Here is an 18037-nt window from a genome sequence, read left to right as displayed (position 1 = left end):
AGCTAATGCTAACATGATTCCGACGGACTTAAGCATCGCTACGGATGAGAAAATCTCATCATAGTCAACTCCTTGAACTTGTGGAAATACTCTTTGCCACAAGTCGAGCTTCATAGACGGTAACATTACCGTCCATGTCCGTCTTCTTCTTAAAGATCCATTTATCTCAATGGCTTGCCGATCATCGGGCAAGTTCACCAAAGTCCATGCTTTGTTCTGATACATGGATCCTATCTCGGATTTCATGGCTTCTAACCATTTGTCGGAATATGGGCCCACCATCGCTTCTCCATAGCTCGTAGGTTCATTGTTGTCTAACAACGTGACTTTCAAGACATGATCACGTACCACTCTGAAGTAGCACGCATCCTCGTCGTCCTACGAGGTTTGGTAGTGACTTGATCCGAAGTTTCATGATCACTATCATAAGCTTCCACTTCAATTGGTGTAGGTGCCACAGGAACAACTTCCTGTGCCCTGCTACACACTAGTTGAAGTGACGGTTCAATAACCTTATCAAGTCTCCACCATCCTCCCACTCAATTCTTTCGAGAGAAACTTTTCCTCGAGAAAGGACCTGTCTCTAGAAGCAATTACTTTTGCTTCCAGATCTGAAATAGGAGGTATACCCAACTGTTTTGGGTTTTCTATGAAGATGCATTTATCCGCTTTAGGTTCGAGCTTATCAGCCTGAAACTTTTTCACATAAGCATCGTAGCCCCAAACTTTTAAGAAACGACAACTTAGGTTTCTCTAAACGGCGTCGTCTCAACGGAATTGCGTGGTGCCCCTTTTAAAGTGAATGCGGTTGTCTCTAATGCCTAACCCATAAACGATAGTGGTAATTCTATAAGAGACATCATGGTATGCACCATATCCAATAGGGTGCAGTTATGATGTTCGGACACACCATCACACTATGGTGTTCCAGGCGGTATTAATTGTGAAACACTTTCCACAATGTCTTAATTGTGTGCCAAACTCGTAATTCAGATATCTCTATGATCATATCATAGACATTTTATCCTCTTGTCACGACGATCTTCAGCTTCACTCTGAAAGTACTTGAACCTTTCAATAATTCAGACTTGTGTTTCATCAAGTAAATACACTCAGCATCTACTCAAATCATCTGTGAAGTAAGAACATAACGATATCCACTGCATGCCTCAGCACTCATTGGACTGCATACATCAAAATGTATTACTTCCAATAAGTTGCTCTCTTGTTCCATTTTACTGAAAACGAGGCCTTTCAGTCATCTTGCCCATGTGGTATGATTTGCATGTCTCAGGTGATTCAAAATCAAGTGAGTCCAAACGATCCATCTACATGGAGTTTCTTCATGCATATATACCAATAGATATGGTTCGCATGTCTCAATCTTTTCAAAAAATGACTGAGTCCAAAGATCCATCTACATGGAGCTTCTTCATGCGTTCTATACCAATATGACTCAAATGGCAGTGCCACAAGTATGTGGAACTATCATTACTATCTTATATCCTTTGGTACGAACATGTGTATCACTACGATCGAGATTCATTTTAGGTGCAAGACCATTGAAGGTATTATTCAAATAAACAGAGTAACCATTATTCTCCTTAAATGAATAACCGTATTGCGATAAACATAATCCAATCATGCTAAACGCAAACACCAAATCTCGATGGTAGAGGGAGCATGCGATGCTTGATCACATCAACCTTGGAAACACTTCCAATACACATCGTCATCTCACCTTTAGCTAGTCTCCATTTATTCCGCTGCTTTTATTTCGAGTTACTAACACTTAGCAACCGAACCGGTATCTAATACCCTGGTGCTGCTAGGAGTACTAGTAAAGTACACATTCATATAATGTATATCCAATATACTTCTGTCGACCTTGCCTGCCTTCTCATCTACCAAGTATCTAGGGTAGCTCCGCTTCAGTGACCGTTCCCCTCATTACAGAAGCACTTAGTCTCGGGTTTGGGTTCAACCTTGGGATTCTTCACTAGAGTAGCAAACGACTTGCTGTTTCATGAAGTATCCCTTTTGCCCTTGCCCTTCTTAAACTAGTGGTTTTACTAACCATCAACAATTGATGCTCCTTCTTGATTTCTACTTTCGCGGTGTCAAACATCGCGAGTTGCTCAAGGATCATCATGTCTATCCCTGATATGTTATAGTTCATCACAAAACTCTACTAGCTTGGTGGCAGTGACTATGGAGAACCATCACTATCTCATCTGGGAGATTAACTCCCACTCGATTCAAGCGATTGTGGTACTCAGACAATCTGAGCACATGCTCAACGATTGAGCTTTTCTCCCTTAGTCTTCAGGCTTAAGAAACTTGTCAGAGGTCTCATACCTCTTGACGTGGGCACTAGTCTGAAATCCCAATTTCAGTCTTCGGAACATCTCATATGTTCTGCGACGTTTCAAAAACGTCTTTGGTGCCACAACTCTAAACCATTAGCATTACGCACTGAACTATCACGTAGTCATCAAAACGTGTATGCCAGGTGTTTCGCAACATCTACAGACGACGCTGAGGTTCAGCACACCGAGCGGTGCATTAAGGACATAAGCCTTCTGTGCAGCAATGAGGACAATCCTCAGTTTACGGACCCAGTCCGCATAATTGCTACTACCAACTTTCAACTAAAATTTCTCTAGGAACATATCTTAAACAGTAGAACTAAAGCGTATGACATAATTTGTAGACCTTTTGACTATGGTCATGATAATGAAGTTCATCTGATTATTGAACTCCCACTCAGATAGACATCCCTCTAGTCATCTAAGTGATACATGATCCGAGTCAAACTAGGCCGTGTCCGATCATCACGTGAGACGGACTAGTCATCATCGGTGAACATTTCCATGTTGATCGTATCTGCTATACGACTCATGTTCGACCTTTCGGTCTCTTGTGTTCCGAGGCCATGTCTGTACATGCTAGGCTCGTCAAGTCAACCTAAGTGTTTCGCATGTGTTCCGAGGCCATGTCTGTACATGCTAGGCTCGTCAACACCCGTTGTATTCAAACGTTAGAATCTATCACACCCGATCATCACGTGGTGCTTCGAAACAACGAACCTTCGCAACGGTGCACGGTTAGGGGGAACACGTCTCTTGAAATTTTAGTGAGGGATCATCTTATTTATGCTACCGTCGTTCTAGGCAAATAAGATGCATAACATGATAAACATCACATGCAATCAAATAGTGACATGATATGGCCAATATCATTTTGCTCCTTTGATCTCCATCTTCGGGGCACCATGATCATCTTTGTCACCGGCATGACACCATGATCTCCATCATCATGATCTCCATCATTGTGTCTTCATGAAGTTGTCACGCCAACGATTACTTCTACTTCTATGGCTAACGCGCTTAGCAATAAAGTAAAGTAATTTACATGGCGTTATTCAATGACACGCAGGTCATACAAAAAATAAAGACAACTCCTATGGCTCCTACCGGTTGTCATACTCATCGACATGCAAGTCGTGATTCCTATTACAAGAATATGATCAATCTCATACATCACATATATCATTCATCACATCTTCTGGCCATATCACATCACATAGCACATGCTGCAAAAACAAGTTAGACGTCCTCTAATTGTTGTTGCAAGTTTTTACGTGGCTTGTATAGGTTTCTAGCAAGAACGTTTCTTACCTACGTAAAACCACAACGTGATATGCCAATTTCTATTTACCCTTCATAAGGACCCTTTTCATCGAATCCGATCCGACTAAAGTGGGAGAGACAGACACCCGCTAGCCACCTTATGCAACTAATGCATGTCAGTCGGTGGAACCTGTCTCACGTAAGTGTACGTGTAAGGTCGGTCCGGGCCGCTTCATCCCACGATGCCGCCGAATCAAGATAAGACTAGTAACGGCAAATAAATTGACAAAATCGACACCCACAACTACTTTGTGTTCTACTCGTGCATAGAAACTACGCATAAACCTGGCTCTGATACCATTGTTGGGGAACGTAGCAGAAATTCAAAATTTTCTACGCATCACCAAGATCAATCTATGGAGTTTACTAGCAACGAGAGGGAAGGAGTGCATCTACATACCCTTGTAGATCGCGAGCGGAAGCGTTCAAGAGAACGGGTTTGATGGAGTCGTACTCGTCGTGATCCAAATCACCGATGATCCTAGCGCCGAACGGACGGCACCTCCGCGTTCAACACACATACGGAGCAGCGACATCTCCTCCTTCTTGATCCAGCAAGGGGGGAGGAGAGGTTGATAGAGATCCAGCAGCACGACGGCGTGGTGGTGGAAGTAGCGGGATCCCGGCAGGGCTTCGCCAAGCGCAAGCAGGGAGGAAGAGGTGTCACGGGAGGGAGAGGGAGGCGCCAGGGCTTAGGTATTGCTGCCCTCCCTCCCCCCACTATATATAGGGCCAAGGGAGAGGGGGGGCGCAGCCTTGGCCCTTCCTCCAAGGAAGGGTGCGGCCAGGGAGGAGTCCATCCTCCCCAAGGCACCTCGGAGGTGCCTTCCCCCTTTAGGACTCTCCCTTTATCTTATCTCTTGGCGCATGGGCCTCTTGGGGCTGGTGCCCTTGGCCCATATAGGCCAAGGCGCACACCCCTACAGCCCATGTGGCCCCCCGGGGCAGGTGGACCCCCTTGGTGGACCCCCGGACCCCTTTCGGCACTCCCAGTACAATACCGATAATGCGCGAAACTTTTCCGGCGACCAAAATAAGACTTCCCATATATAAATCTTTACCTCCGGACCATTCCGGAACTCCTCGTGACGTCCGAGATCTCATCCGGGACTCCGAACAACTTTCGGATTTCCGCATACTAATATCTCTACAACCCTAGCGTCACCGAACCTTAAGTGTGTAGACCCTACGGGTTCGGGAACCATGCAGACATGACCAAGACGACTCTCCGGTCAATAACCAACAGCGGGATCTGGATACCCATGTTGGCTCCCACATGCTCCTCGATGATCTCATCGGATGAACCACGATGTCGAGGATTCAATCAATCCCGTATACAATTCCCTTTGTCTATCGGTATGCTACTTGCCCGAGATTCGATCGTCGGTATCCCGATACCTTGTTCAATCTCGTTACCGGCAAGTCTCTTTACTCGTTCCGTAACTCACATCATCCCGTGATCAATTCCTTTGTCACATTGTGCACATTATGATGATGTCCTACCGAGTGGGCCCAGAGATACCTCTCCGTTTACACGGAGTGACAAATCCCAGTCTCGATTCGTGCCAACCCAACAGACACTTTCGGAGATACCTGTAGTGCACCTTTATAGCCACCCAGTTACGTTGTGACGTTTGGTACACCCAAAGCATTCCTACGGTATCCGGGAGTTGCACAATCTCATGGTCTAAGGAAATGATACTTGACATTAGAAAAGCTCTGAGCAAACGAACTACACGATCTTGTGCTTGGCTTAGGATTGGGTCTCATCCATCACATCATTCTCCTAATGATGTGATCCCGTTATCAACGACATCCAATGTCCATGGTCAGGAAACCGTAACCATCTATTGATCAACGAGCTAGTCAACTAGAGGCTTACTAGGGACATGGTGTTGTCTATGTATCCACACATGTATCTGAGTTTCCTATCAATACAATTTTAGCATGGATAATAAACAATTATCATGAACAAGGAAATATAATAATAACCTATTTATTATTGCCTCTAGGGCATATTTCCAACACCCACTGGCCCCATAGTGCAAAAGCCAAGCACATGCGTGGTCCAAAACGTAGTTTAGGGCATCTCCAACGGCAACCTGCAAAGTTCCTCCCGCATCCATCCCCGAACAAGGGAGGACTAGTCCGCGGACATGGATGCGGGAGGTCGACATCTAATGCTAGCTGCATACATTTCAAACTCTTTTTCAACTAATCGGATGAAGTTCATGCAAACACAGCCAGATTTCATACAAACATGACGGATTTCATAAAACACGGCGGATTTAACTACATTTTGAACATTTAGAACAAAAAAAGACCCACCCCTAAACATATCTTACGGCAGCGGCGCCCGGCGTCCAAGCCCGTGCTGTCCTCCTTCCGCCGTCTCCATGAGCACCGACGATAAGACCGATGAAGTGAAGGTGCGGTCTCCGGTGAGGAATAGTAGAACACGGGAGACGAACCGGCCCACATGGGACACTAGGCTTCGTTGCTTCCCGTGCCCTACTCATCCTCGGAGGAGTCCGCGCCTTGTCCGTCGCCGGTGGACGTGAGGTCCACGAGGGAAATGGTGGTGCCTTGGCTGTCGTTGTCCCACCGGGCCGGCTGATTGTTCGTCGGTGGCGCTCAGGAGGCGCAACTGGCGATGTTCTCCTCCGTGATCGCCTGCAGCTGCGCCTCCGCGGCTGCCGCTTCCTGGTGAGCGGCGTCTTGAACGCGGACGGCATCGTAGATGGCATGCTGCTCCATGACGAAATTTGGGTTCGCCGCAGCCATAGCCGCCACGGCCTCCTCGCTCGCGCGCTCGCTGTATATCTAGCCCTCCGCCAGCTGGTCCTGCTCCATGAGGAATGGGTTGTACTGTTGTTCCTCCTACGCCTGATGGAATGCTGACAAAGGCGTCGGCGCAAGTTGCACCTCCGCCATGGCGGCGTTGAACTACGCCTGCGGCTGCTCCATGGTGAAGCTGGCGTGCACAAGAGGCGCGGGAGCCAGGGCGGAGTTTTCGGAGGCTGTCTCCATCGTGGTGTCGTCCTCGTCATCGGAGACCTCGGGCGAGCTGGCCGGCAAGCCGGACAGGATCCGCCTGGCATGGCGGCTATGCCAGGCGGCGGCACCGCGTGCTTCATCTCCGGCGACAGACTGACCCACAGTGCTTTCCCACTGGCGCTCATGGCGGATGCAGTGCAAGGGAGGACGATGTGGAGGGGATTGTGTTGTGGTGTGAAGTTAGCCGGGTGTGGCCGCCTTTATATAGCGGATTCCGGCAAGGCGAGGCATCGGGGTGCGTCAATGCGCGGCGCCGGAGGATGGACAACGACATTGAATGGGTGTGGTAGATATCCGTCCCGTCCAGTCTAGTCATTGAACAGGCACGGACAACGGAGATGCGTCGCGGGCGGCACCCTCAGTCGACGCGCCGCTTCAATGGCGGAGGCAGTGAGAGGTCGCGTCCGCCCTGAGCCGTCTTCAATGTTGAGCGGCGCGCTCTATAGCGGCATGAATGGGGCAGTTGGCGCCGAGCGGGAGCGCGCGCGGGAGGGGGAGGGGTTTCTGGTGTGCCGGGGCGGTCAGAAGTGGGCTTGGGATCGGTCCGGACTCCCGCAAACCACCCCGACGTTTTGTCTCCGGTTTTCAAGAGAAATCCCGTCTGGACCGCCCCACGGACCGATATAAGTCGGCGTTTGATGGCTTCCACGGTTCGGACGGTTACGGGAGATTTATGGGTCTGCATCGAACATGCACTTATACGCAATAGGTAGATTTGCAAAGCAAGTACCCGTTATCCTTATCCATTCGAGGTGAAACTTTGCCTCAGAGCTCACTTTACTACCATGCCACAACACAGGAAATACAAGGTCATTTCACCCAGCCTCTCTCTCTCTCACTACACAATACAAACACCTGCTGACCAGCCATGGTTTTAACTCCATGCACTCAGCACAATGGCCCACTGTCTCTCAAATCTCCATAGGTATCTATCCTATCATCAGTTCACACATGGGCTTTGGTTTCATCAAATCAGTGCACCACGGAGGGAGAGCGCGAGCGGCAGGTGGTGACCGTGCTGCTGGCATGCGAAACCAGCTGCTGTCGCCCCCGCGTGTGCCTCTGCGCTAGCGTGATTCTCATCCTATTCCTGCACGCCAAGAGCCCCTTTCCCCCTTGTCTGCATCCAATTAGTGGCGCCGCCGCTCTGCCGCCACAGTACAAGCACCTGGCCCGAGACACCGACTTCGCAAAACGGATACATCTTGTGTTCAGAAAAACACCGCGAATCCTCAAGTACCCTGCGAGATTCTGTCGCCATGGCAAGGACTTTGACTGTCGACGACACAGAAATACCAACGCATGCCCGTGCTTATCATGACATCACACCTTGGGCTTGGGGTGAAGAAACTAATCGGAAATCAACCACTGGTATGCATGCCCATTGCTCTCATCCATCATGAGAGCATCATGGATGTCTTTTGACGTCTTATAGGTGCAGAGGCTGGGTGTAATTGTATCTTCATGATATTAATACATTCCCCTTTTTAAAAAAATCGCTCTCACCCAGTTTGCATTGCATGCCTTGGTCAGAGTCGGCAGTTCTGCTTCACAGTTTACACGTCCTCCCCTGTTCCTTATCCACCCTTGTTTTTCTTGTTGTGAGAGGCAAGGCAGGGAAGGGAGATGGCCGTGGTTTATCCATCCATGATCCATGTCATAGTGCTTGAGGGTTTCCTAATCAATCGTTGAGCACTGACCCCTATATAAGAAATGCGGGTGTGGATTAGCGGGCGAGCGAGGACGTACGAGTAAAGTGGAGGAAGAGAGGGTTTGCTTTATCGTGAGAGGCATGCAGAGGTCGGTCTGACATTGTGCTTTAATTGATTTTTGACCACGGTGATTCAGACATTATGCATAATTTAATTGATTTTCGCATGCCAGCAAACGATACCAGAGATCGAGTTATCTTGGTGTGGCATGAGCACTTGCACTTGAGCCAACGGCCATGCAAGGCCGGCCGCCGGAGGGCATTCAAATGAAAGACGACACGGGCAATCAAACGTGCGTGCGCTCGGTTGGATTTGACCACCTGGCCTGATTGATGGCCGGTCGGTTGCTCGCTAATGGCGACAATGCTTTGGTTTTGTTTGTGCACAACAGCTGTGCGAGAGCAGCTCGTAGCGGCGGGGCGCGCTTCGGTCGCGGCGGCAGACAGCGACCGCGCAGCACGTCCACGCAGTCACAAATCCCAAGCGCGACGTGCTCGATGGTCTCCACCATGGAATGTACGTAGGTTAGGTAGTACCTGCCTGCTCGCTCGATCGATCGCGTGCCCCGGCATGTCATTGTCACGGCTGCGTGACGCCTTGTCAATCGCGTGCCGGCAGCATTAGTATGTGTTTTAGGTTGCATCTGGTCCATTATTACCCGGCGGCACATCCGTACGCCGATATGCCATCCCGGCGGACTGATCGAGCCGCCGCCGCCGGTGCGGCGCTGTCACCGCCGGCTGGGTCGCCGACACGGCCGGGGGTCCATGTGCTGCCTGCAATGCATGCGTCCGTTCGTTGCACCTGCAGAGGCAGGACCGGACTAGTCAATCACTAGCCCACCCAAAAAGACAGCACAAAAAAGCATACTGCAGCAGCTGAGGGTTGCTGCTCGATCTCGACCGGATGCTCCGAAACAGCACCAGAAGGATCACATGGCTGGCCTTATCTTCTGTACTGTAAACTGTTGCTGGATGCTAGATCGATCGATTGCCGCCAAGGCGCTCTGGAAACAGATACGACTCTAGTTTAGGTTAGCCTGTACTACCACGCATGTTTGTTAGCATCTGTAGTCTGTGGGGTTACACCAGCCCAGTGTCAAGATCATCTCTTCATCACTTGTGCGACCATGCAGTTTTGAGATTTGCTTCACGCTCAAGCAGCCTCTACCAAGCACCACCGCAACTTGAGCCCGATCGCAATCCAACACCATTGGCTCCATTATAGGATCCGGCTGTGATGATGCCAGTAGTAAAGCAGGGGGAGGGAAGGTCTAACTAATGATTAGGCCACCCAAAGCCAGCACCAACGCAATTACCCAGAGGGACACAAACAAGGAAGGAATCGGCCACACATCCATGTATGGTGAGCTATTTACGCAAAACCACCACACTTGAGGCTAGGGTAATAATTTAATATCAGATTTGTGCCAGGGCACAGAAAACCATCGAAATTGTGCCTAACCCGTAACGCGGAGCACTGATTGTCTGATTTAGTCGCAAAAACAGGGAAACTGACAAGTAGGCCCCACCCGTTAGGCTGACGTGGCGAAGACCAAAAACTTTGACCGACTGATGTGGCAAATGAGACGTGGGCCCCACCCGTCAATGACTATATTGTCATCTTCTTCACATCTCTTTCTAAGGGGCATTCCATCAAGCAGATTCTGGGCGCCGGAGTACGTCTGCGGCATCTGCCTCCGGTGATCAGGGTGGACGGCTGCTATGGAAGAGGAGACGCTGGGAGCTGCCCATACGTTTCTTTGCCTCCAACGGAGCCGCGGGAGCCGTCCCGTCGACAGCCAAGCTGGCCGCCGTGCCCAGCGCGAGGAGCGGCGGGAGCTGTCGCGTCACACAGCCCAGCCAGCCGCCATGGCTAGCACGAGACGCGGCCACTGCAGGCTGGCACGGGTGTGGCAGCGAGGAGCAGGACGCGCACAAACACCAGACGCGCGCGCACACATCAAGCTAGAGCGCGCACGCACACAACGGCTCATCACACAATGAACTCACGTTGCCTGTCCAAATTGACGCGCGTTGACCATCGAAATCACACGCTACTGGGCTATACGTACGAATCGAGCACCGGTGTGATCCCACGGCTAGAGGCATCGTCCGTCCCGTCCAATTTCACCCGCTTGTCGATGCGGCCAGAGACTTGCGGAAGATGCGCCGCTGCACGGCTTCTGAAGATCGACGGACTCGGATTCCCGCGAGTCTGCGGATCCCATGGCCAGAGAGGCAGCAGCCACTCGCCGCCGCGTGGCTCCCATGGCCGGCTCTCCGGTGCGCCGCCGCTCGCCGCCACGCGACCTCGCCTGTGCGGACAACATCGTGGAGCCGGCGAGCTGGCATCCAGTGGATCCGCGCCGCACGGGAAGGATGGGGGATGCGGGGCGACTTGGGAGGCGGCAGCCGTCGAGACCGCCGGAATACCTGCCGTCGGGAGAGAGATGAGGAGGAAGAAAAGAAAATAGGGAAAAAAGATGGGAGGCTGACAGGTGGGTTCCCCATCCACATCATCGTATTGTCCACATAGGTACACCAAGTCAGCCTGGCAGGTGGGGCCTACCTGTCAGTTTCCCTGTTTTCACGACTAAATCAGACAATCAGTGCTCCGCGTTATAGGTTAGGCGCAATTTCGGTGATTTTCTGTACCCTGACACAAATATGATACTAAGTTGTTACCCTAGCCTCAAGTATGATGGTTTTACGTAAATAACTCATATGGTCCATCCATGCCAAAAACTTCCTTCCGTCCATCCACTATGCAGTTTCTTGACCTTTAAGCCTCCATGCACACAAGTCGTGCATTATTCTGGATGCATGCAGAATCGGTTTCGAGCAGCACAATTATACTTCATCCGTCCGGAAATACTTGTCTTAAAAATGAATAAATGAATGTATCTATAATTAAAATAAGTCTAGATATCTAGTCTTTCGGACTTTGACCATTGAAGCCAGGTTTGCACGCACACAGAAATTTCCTTGCATGCATGTCGAGCCGCCGGCCGTTTGGCAGCACTCAGATAGACTCCCGTGTTTATCTATCATCGCAAGACTTTGCGAAGAAGAAAAAAACTAACTAACGCACACGGTGTCGACCGAGATCGCATACCTTCATCAAAGACAGTTTCCCTTTAGATCCTTCCGATTCCTTTCTTCATCGTTTCCCTTTGCTCTTTCTCTTTCCAGAGGTAGGAAAGGGGAGATGGGTGTATCCATCCATCACCTTACTCCCTCCGTTTCTAAATGTAAGTTTTTTAGGGATTTCACTATAGACTACATACGAAGCAAAATGAGTGAATCTACGCTCTAGAATTCATCTACATACATCCGTATATGATCCATAGTGGAATCTCTACAAAGACTTGTATTTAGGAACGGATGAAGTAGTATATATAGGAAATGTGACAGGTGTGGATTCATGAGTGAGTGAAGACAACTGTGATGGCTACGACGCCCATCTAAAGAAGGGGAAGATGGTGGAAAGAGGAGGGCCAGGGCTGCATGATGGCACCGTCCATGCGGAAAGATAAGAGCTCGATGGCCCCACCACTCCGTGTAATGTATGTATGCACCCACTTTGTGATTAGTCTCGCAGTACGTTATTGTTGTTCTCTGCCTCGAGTGATGGGGATCGGTCCACGCCTCCCATCCTGCCTCAAGGGACTCTCCGGTGTCCATCATTCATCCATGCAAGTGTCATACAAAATCATTCCAATTTTGAACTACAACGTTAGTATGTGTTCAAAATTGAAATCACTCCTTAGCTTACTCGTCTTACTCAAAGTACGCTTTAGACCTCTTACTCAAAGTGTGCTTTAAGCTTGCTAGGGAAGCCATTAAAACATTGACCTTGCCTGGCATGCATGCCTGGCACGCCTAATTAACCTTGAATAATCCTCAATCTCAATACACTTGAATAATCGATGTGGATATGAAATGCCTCCTACTTGCACTACACTTGCTTAACTGCCTAATTAAATTATAGGTTCTTTCTAGTGCCCAAAAAATTAGCTGTTCAATAATGCCAATTTAGTTGACCTCTCATCAGATATTCTTAGGTGATCCCAACTTCCAACTACAAAATAATCTCATGGAGAGCAACTAATTAAGTATGCATGCATGATCAGCTTTATCTTAGTTTATATACCTGTTGATACATCATGTAGGACAAGCAACGAATAAATCCGTGCTGAAACTATGGTGTCAACAGGAGCATCGAGGAAAGTCACCATGTTGAACTGGAGCGTACGGAGGGGAATCAGATTAAGCTTAATTTGGTGGTTAGCAGTTCGTGCTGAGCTTTGGAGCTAATCAATCATTGTTTAAGCAGTAGAGTGCTAGGCAAACCTGTTCCAATAATAGTGCTTTAATCTATTTGATGCACACATGTACTACCTTTACTCACTTTATAAATGGAGCAAGTGCATATGCATTACTTGTTTATCTTTTAGCACCATACCATCATCGGTTCATTTGTAGTTTACCTCACTCTAGTAATATTTCAGTTTAATCATGTGGATGCTTTTTGTTTTTATTGGTTTTGAACAATGTAAGGCACAAGCACGCACAAAATCGTCAAGGATATGCTAATGCTATGTAATCTCGGTTGTGTATTCATATGATTGCAAATCGCGAATAAAAATTGTTGCAGACCCAAAGTAAATTATTTGTCAATCAAGGGAGTTCCAGAGTATAAAAGACTTGCTGATTTATCGACGATCGGCGTTTCTGTTCGAGCCACCAAACCATCTCCCACACTAAAGTGAAAATACGCCATCATATTTCTCCCCGACCAGATTTTGCAAACTCCTAAATTTCTTACAAACTTGATCAATTCTCATATTTATTGCAATAAATATCTTTTCATCGATTTCTTGTTATATCCGTCCTTTCGAGATACCAACGACCATAAAAATCATTTGTACGCTTTCTATTTATTTCCTATCAGAGTGTGATTGCTATTTTTTTAGAGAAAAGGGTTGCTAATCTCCTTCATTCATCAATTTAATTACACATTTGCCATTTTATCATGCGGCTGAAAATGGATTTGGGGTTAGTCGATTCGGGAGAGAAGAGCAGGAGGCATAGCTCTAAGGCAAAGATGAGGATATCGCAGTGAGCCGTAGCAAGGCTTGGGAACATTAGCGTGGCTGAGCCGGTAGTGATCTGGAGTTGGGGAAGATGCAGCATTGGCCTCGCCGGTGAAGGGGAATCATGGGTCGATGGTTTAGGGTGCGGGGTGGGTTGCTTGAGCATTAGAAGAACAGTGGAGGGGGAGGGGGCTAGAGGGATGGGTGGCGCAACACGACCAAGGGGGAAGATACCGAGACTTTGGTGATACCATGATACGGGCTCCTAGGAGTCATTGGATCTCAGATCTGACGACTCCAGAAACTCTTGAATATTTTGCAAAAAGGCCATCCAAGAGTATTAAAATTATGCGCCTGTAGAACAGCTCCTCAGGTACCAGATCCGACGGCCCACAAGCCCGCATCATGGTATCATCTAAGCCTGGGTATCACGTGAAACTTTCCCATGATGAAGATGGTGGTGAGGGAAGGACGGGGCGAGGTGTGCGCGAGGGCGCCTCTGGCTGCACATCGGCGCGCAGTCCACCGCTTTCCGCGGCCGCGGCCAAGCCGACGGGCGAACGCGACAGGTCCTCTTGTCAAAACAGAGTTAAGCACAGTGTCAAGTTTGTCAACTCGTACGGAGTTCCTTTCGCAAGGCGCACCTCGCTTGCTAGTACAGAAAAGTGAAGTAAATTGAGCTTTGCTAGAGTTGATAACGTTGAAGCCAATAGATCAGCCGGCCGACCGAGGGACGGACGTACGTACGTACGTACTTGTGGACTGAGACGGTGCGGCAAACGCGACCAACGTGCCGAGTTTAACTAAGCAAATCCAGTGGAATTTGCGTGACTTGCGCCTGAATTAATTCCCCTGGGAACTGAAATGAAAGCAGCGGCCGATCCCAGGAGAGAAAGTCGTCTACTGTCTGCCAAAAGCTTACCCAACATCTTGTCCGCGTTGCTTTAATTTGCATCTTGTCCACTGCCCACTGGTACCACAAGTTATGCTCCTCCCAAATCCATATGGACACAACGGAAGTCATCTCTCTCTTGTACTACTAGTAACCGCAAGCATTTTCTTGAGATCTCTTCTTCCCCTGGTCTTGAGATTCTCTCCTCTCGTACGTAGCCGAATGATAGCATCTTCTATTCACCTGAGTTATACCATATGACCACACGCTCGCACATCAGGAACATACCTAAGCTCCCTGTGCCCAACACACCCATCGGCCATCGATAGGGCGAGCTCCCGTGACCTCGGTCACAGCTACGTGTTCCACCAAATATAGTGCATGGTTCCGGCCCCCATGAAGGCGACAAGCTTAGTAGGCCGGCGGTGGTGGGTCGTCGACGACGTGCGCTTTGGCCGATATGACACCCTCCGCTCCGGATGCATCATGTACGCAGGGGGTGCCTCACCAACGGATGTACCTGTCCAGATCCACTGCCTTTCCTTGTTCGTTGCACTTTGCTCCTGCCGTCACTCTCGCACGATAACAGTATAGCACACACCACCACAGCGGACAGGACACACAACAACCGTTAAGTCTTCTTTCAAGGGATAGAAGCAATGCTAGTAAGGCGGAGCACGTAACGCCATAGCACACTTCACACCACGTCGATCACAAGGAAGTTGTCACTAGATCACTTGTCCGTACATCCCCATATTACATATCCACATTGCGTCGCACCAGGGAACACATATGCATATAGAGAGGACCACGGCGCAAAAAAGGGCTCTACAAGCTAGTCATCCATTCAAGCATCCTATATGTTTCGCAGGGTTAGTGGAGAGCTAATTAATCTTTGCTCTAACATTGTTTGGTGGTCATAATTGAGGCCTACGGCTGCTAGCCCCAAGGAAATCAGGAATCAAGAAGTAGCCACGGACAGTGACTCCCTAGCTACGTAGCTCCATCACTCCATTACACTAACAGTGTGATTAATTACCATTTGTCACATCTTGTCCTGCAAGAGGCTATCTAGGAATTCAAGAGCGTAGTGGTAGCCTTTGCAAATTTAGCTGCATGTGGCCAGGGATAATATGCATGCAACTACTCAAAATGTGCAGCGAGTAGGGAGAAAACGATGAGAGGAATTCAAACTTGATAGGTGAGTTGATCCGTGGAATGTTAGTGGTAATGACATGTAGTACTACTAGTTTTGCTCATCTCAAAGAAAAAGCCAGCTACTAGTTGGGACAAGGACAGAAAAGTGGTTAAACACCAATACTAAAACAAAGCATCCATGCCTATGTGAACTTCAAATGAAATTTATAAGATGCAAGCAGCTTACTGCATGCCTTGTAAAGTTGTCATATAATTAACCACTTATATGCTCCTTGAAGATGACCTCAAGTACTAAATATAAGCAGTACAAGTTCTACTCCATGACAGGCATACGTTTGTGATTCTGCTTATGTCAAACTGAAAGCAATACTGCAGAGTCCGGCCAGAGCAAAGTACAACGTATAGTTGTACAAGTAATGGAAGCAACTTTATGGTGGACGGCGGCTCGTGTGGACTTTATCCCGGCCATCAAACAATTCCTCGGGATGATCAAACGTCAGTTGGCTGTCCCCCGTGCTCGTTTCTTAGGAATAGGGACTAGGTGTGCTAGGCGTACGAGTTTGGAACAACTGTTTTCGTCGCTTGGAGATGGACACGCCAACTGCAGCTGTTTTGGGATACTTGCGGATGACGTGGCCTAGTCGGCCCACATGTCAGGTTGTGGCTGTTCCTTTTGCAAATCACTACTGTATTAACCGGGGATGGTCCTGCTCCAGATTCAGACGGGCGTCTTCCTCCTCCAGATCCAGGATCCAGTTCATCATGGAAACGCAGGCCGATGCAGGAGACAGGTAATTAAAATCCAACCTGAGTAAGCTCCCACTAATCTTCTCCGCAAGCTAAAAGGGAGGATTAGATCTTCATTTGTCCCATTTCAAGTCAACGGTGGTTCCTAAATCCTCTAGGTGGCAATTTTTTGCAGGATTAGCCATGGGCAGTTGGGGCATACTGCGGCGGCGCGACCTATTGAGTCCTAGTAGGCTTCTATTTGCATCGCCGAGTCGGAGACGTCTGCAGCGCCGGCGGCAAAGCGGGATTTGTTGGTGATGACCCGGTGTTGCAAGTGTGCTCTGAGGCTACGAGTGGTTGGACACGCAGGTATTCCTACGCAACCTGGTATATTTTTTTGCGTAATCTGTGCAAGTTTGATTTCAGGCTTAACTAACTACCTGATTTATAGTTAGCTGTTGTAATTTTGTTTAGTGGCTACTAGTTCAACCAGGGAGCTAACTGAATTAGGGGAAATGTGATTTACTGTCGACTCTGCGACTGTGATTTACTGTCGACTTTGTGTATGTGTGGGCATGGGCATGGGCATGGATTGCTAGTCAGTACAGCGTTGTTTAGTTTAGCAGTTTTGTATTGGAAAGGAAGCTAATAAAAAAAAACTGGTATGGATTATCTCGTCTTGCTGCAATTTTAGCTAATTGTGAGTACATGTGTCTGATCTTTAATTGCTGTGGAATATGTACCAATGGATTTGTGTTTACAGGCTGAGAAACTCATGGTGTCACTGCAAATGTGGCTTGTCTGCTGTTATAAAATACCCATGTACTTAGTAAAATTAGAAGCAGGCAATCTCATGGTTATCTCCTGTGTTTTTTGGATACGGATTTTGATTTTCTTTTCTTGCAATCTACTGAAATTATTACTCCCCGATCTAACAGAGTGAGGAACTGAATGTTGATATACCCAAGAAGATGTACATTCTCACTCATGTGGATGCTTTGGCATGTGAAAAATGGAGCAAGTTCAGATATGGGAGATATTACAAAAGTTCCAAGAAAGATGCCCAAGTGTGGTAAATGTGGAGTGATCGGACATCGTCAAAATCACGGGGCAAGCGTGCAGATCCATTTTAGCCTAATTTCCTTAGCTTTTGACATGGTCCCATTTGATTTGTGTTTTAATTTGGACTTTGATTCAAAATGTATTTTCGTTATGGAAACTGATATTGTTTCCCTGCTTGTCCCTGAATTATACGCCACTTTTGAAACATTTGCTAAGTATTTTTTGTTCCTGCTAAAACACTTTTGATTATATTGCGATTTACAAACACCTGCAAGGTCTGACGTGAAGAAAAAATTAGGTACTTTTGCTAAGGTGATTTGTGGCCGTAGAAATACTTGATGCTATTGCAATTTGCGAAAAAAACGGGGCGGACGTCAAAATAATAAACTTATTTAGATCCATCTGCACGTGATTATTACTGGTTTAGTGACCGTATAAAAGACTCTTGCTATCATAATCTCTGTACAGCACACTGGACTAACGTCCTGTTCTTAAATGGAAGGTAACCGGTTATTATTCTATTTGCTCACGTGAGAGGGGAGAGTCATCTGGGCACATGGACGCGTCACTTCTGTCAGTAAAGCTAGCTCTGGTTGCCGGGATACAAGCGTGGGCGAGCATCTACGGGGGACAGCGC

General features: G+C 48.1%; 1 long non-coding RNA gene across 1 annotated transcript; it reads left to right on the top strand.

Moving 5' to 3' along the window:
• The first annotated feature begins 16265 nt into the window (after positions 1–16265).
• Positions 16266–17637, top strand: LOC109747660 (uncharacterized). Its single transcript, XR_002229206.4, has 3 exons — positions 16266–16400; positions 16532–16707; positions 17277–17637. It is a non-coding gene; the product is annotated as an uncharacterized lncRNA (long non-coding RNA).
• Positions 17638–18037: the final 400 nt, after the last annotated feature.

This window comes from Aegilops tauschii, chromosome 2 (assembly GCF_002575655.3).
Source record: "Aegilops tauschii subsp. strangulata cultivar AL8/78 chromosome 2, Aet v6.0, whole genome shotgun sequence".
NCBI lineage: Eukaryota > Viridiplantae > Streptophyta > Magnoliopsida > Poales > Poaceae > Aegilops > Aegilops tauschii.
This window is presented reverse-complemented; position numbering and strand designations above follow the sequence as displayed.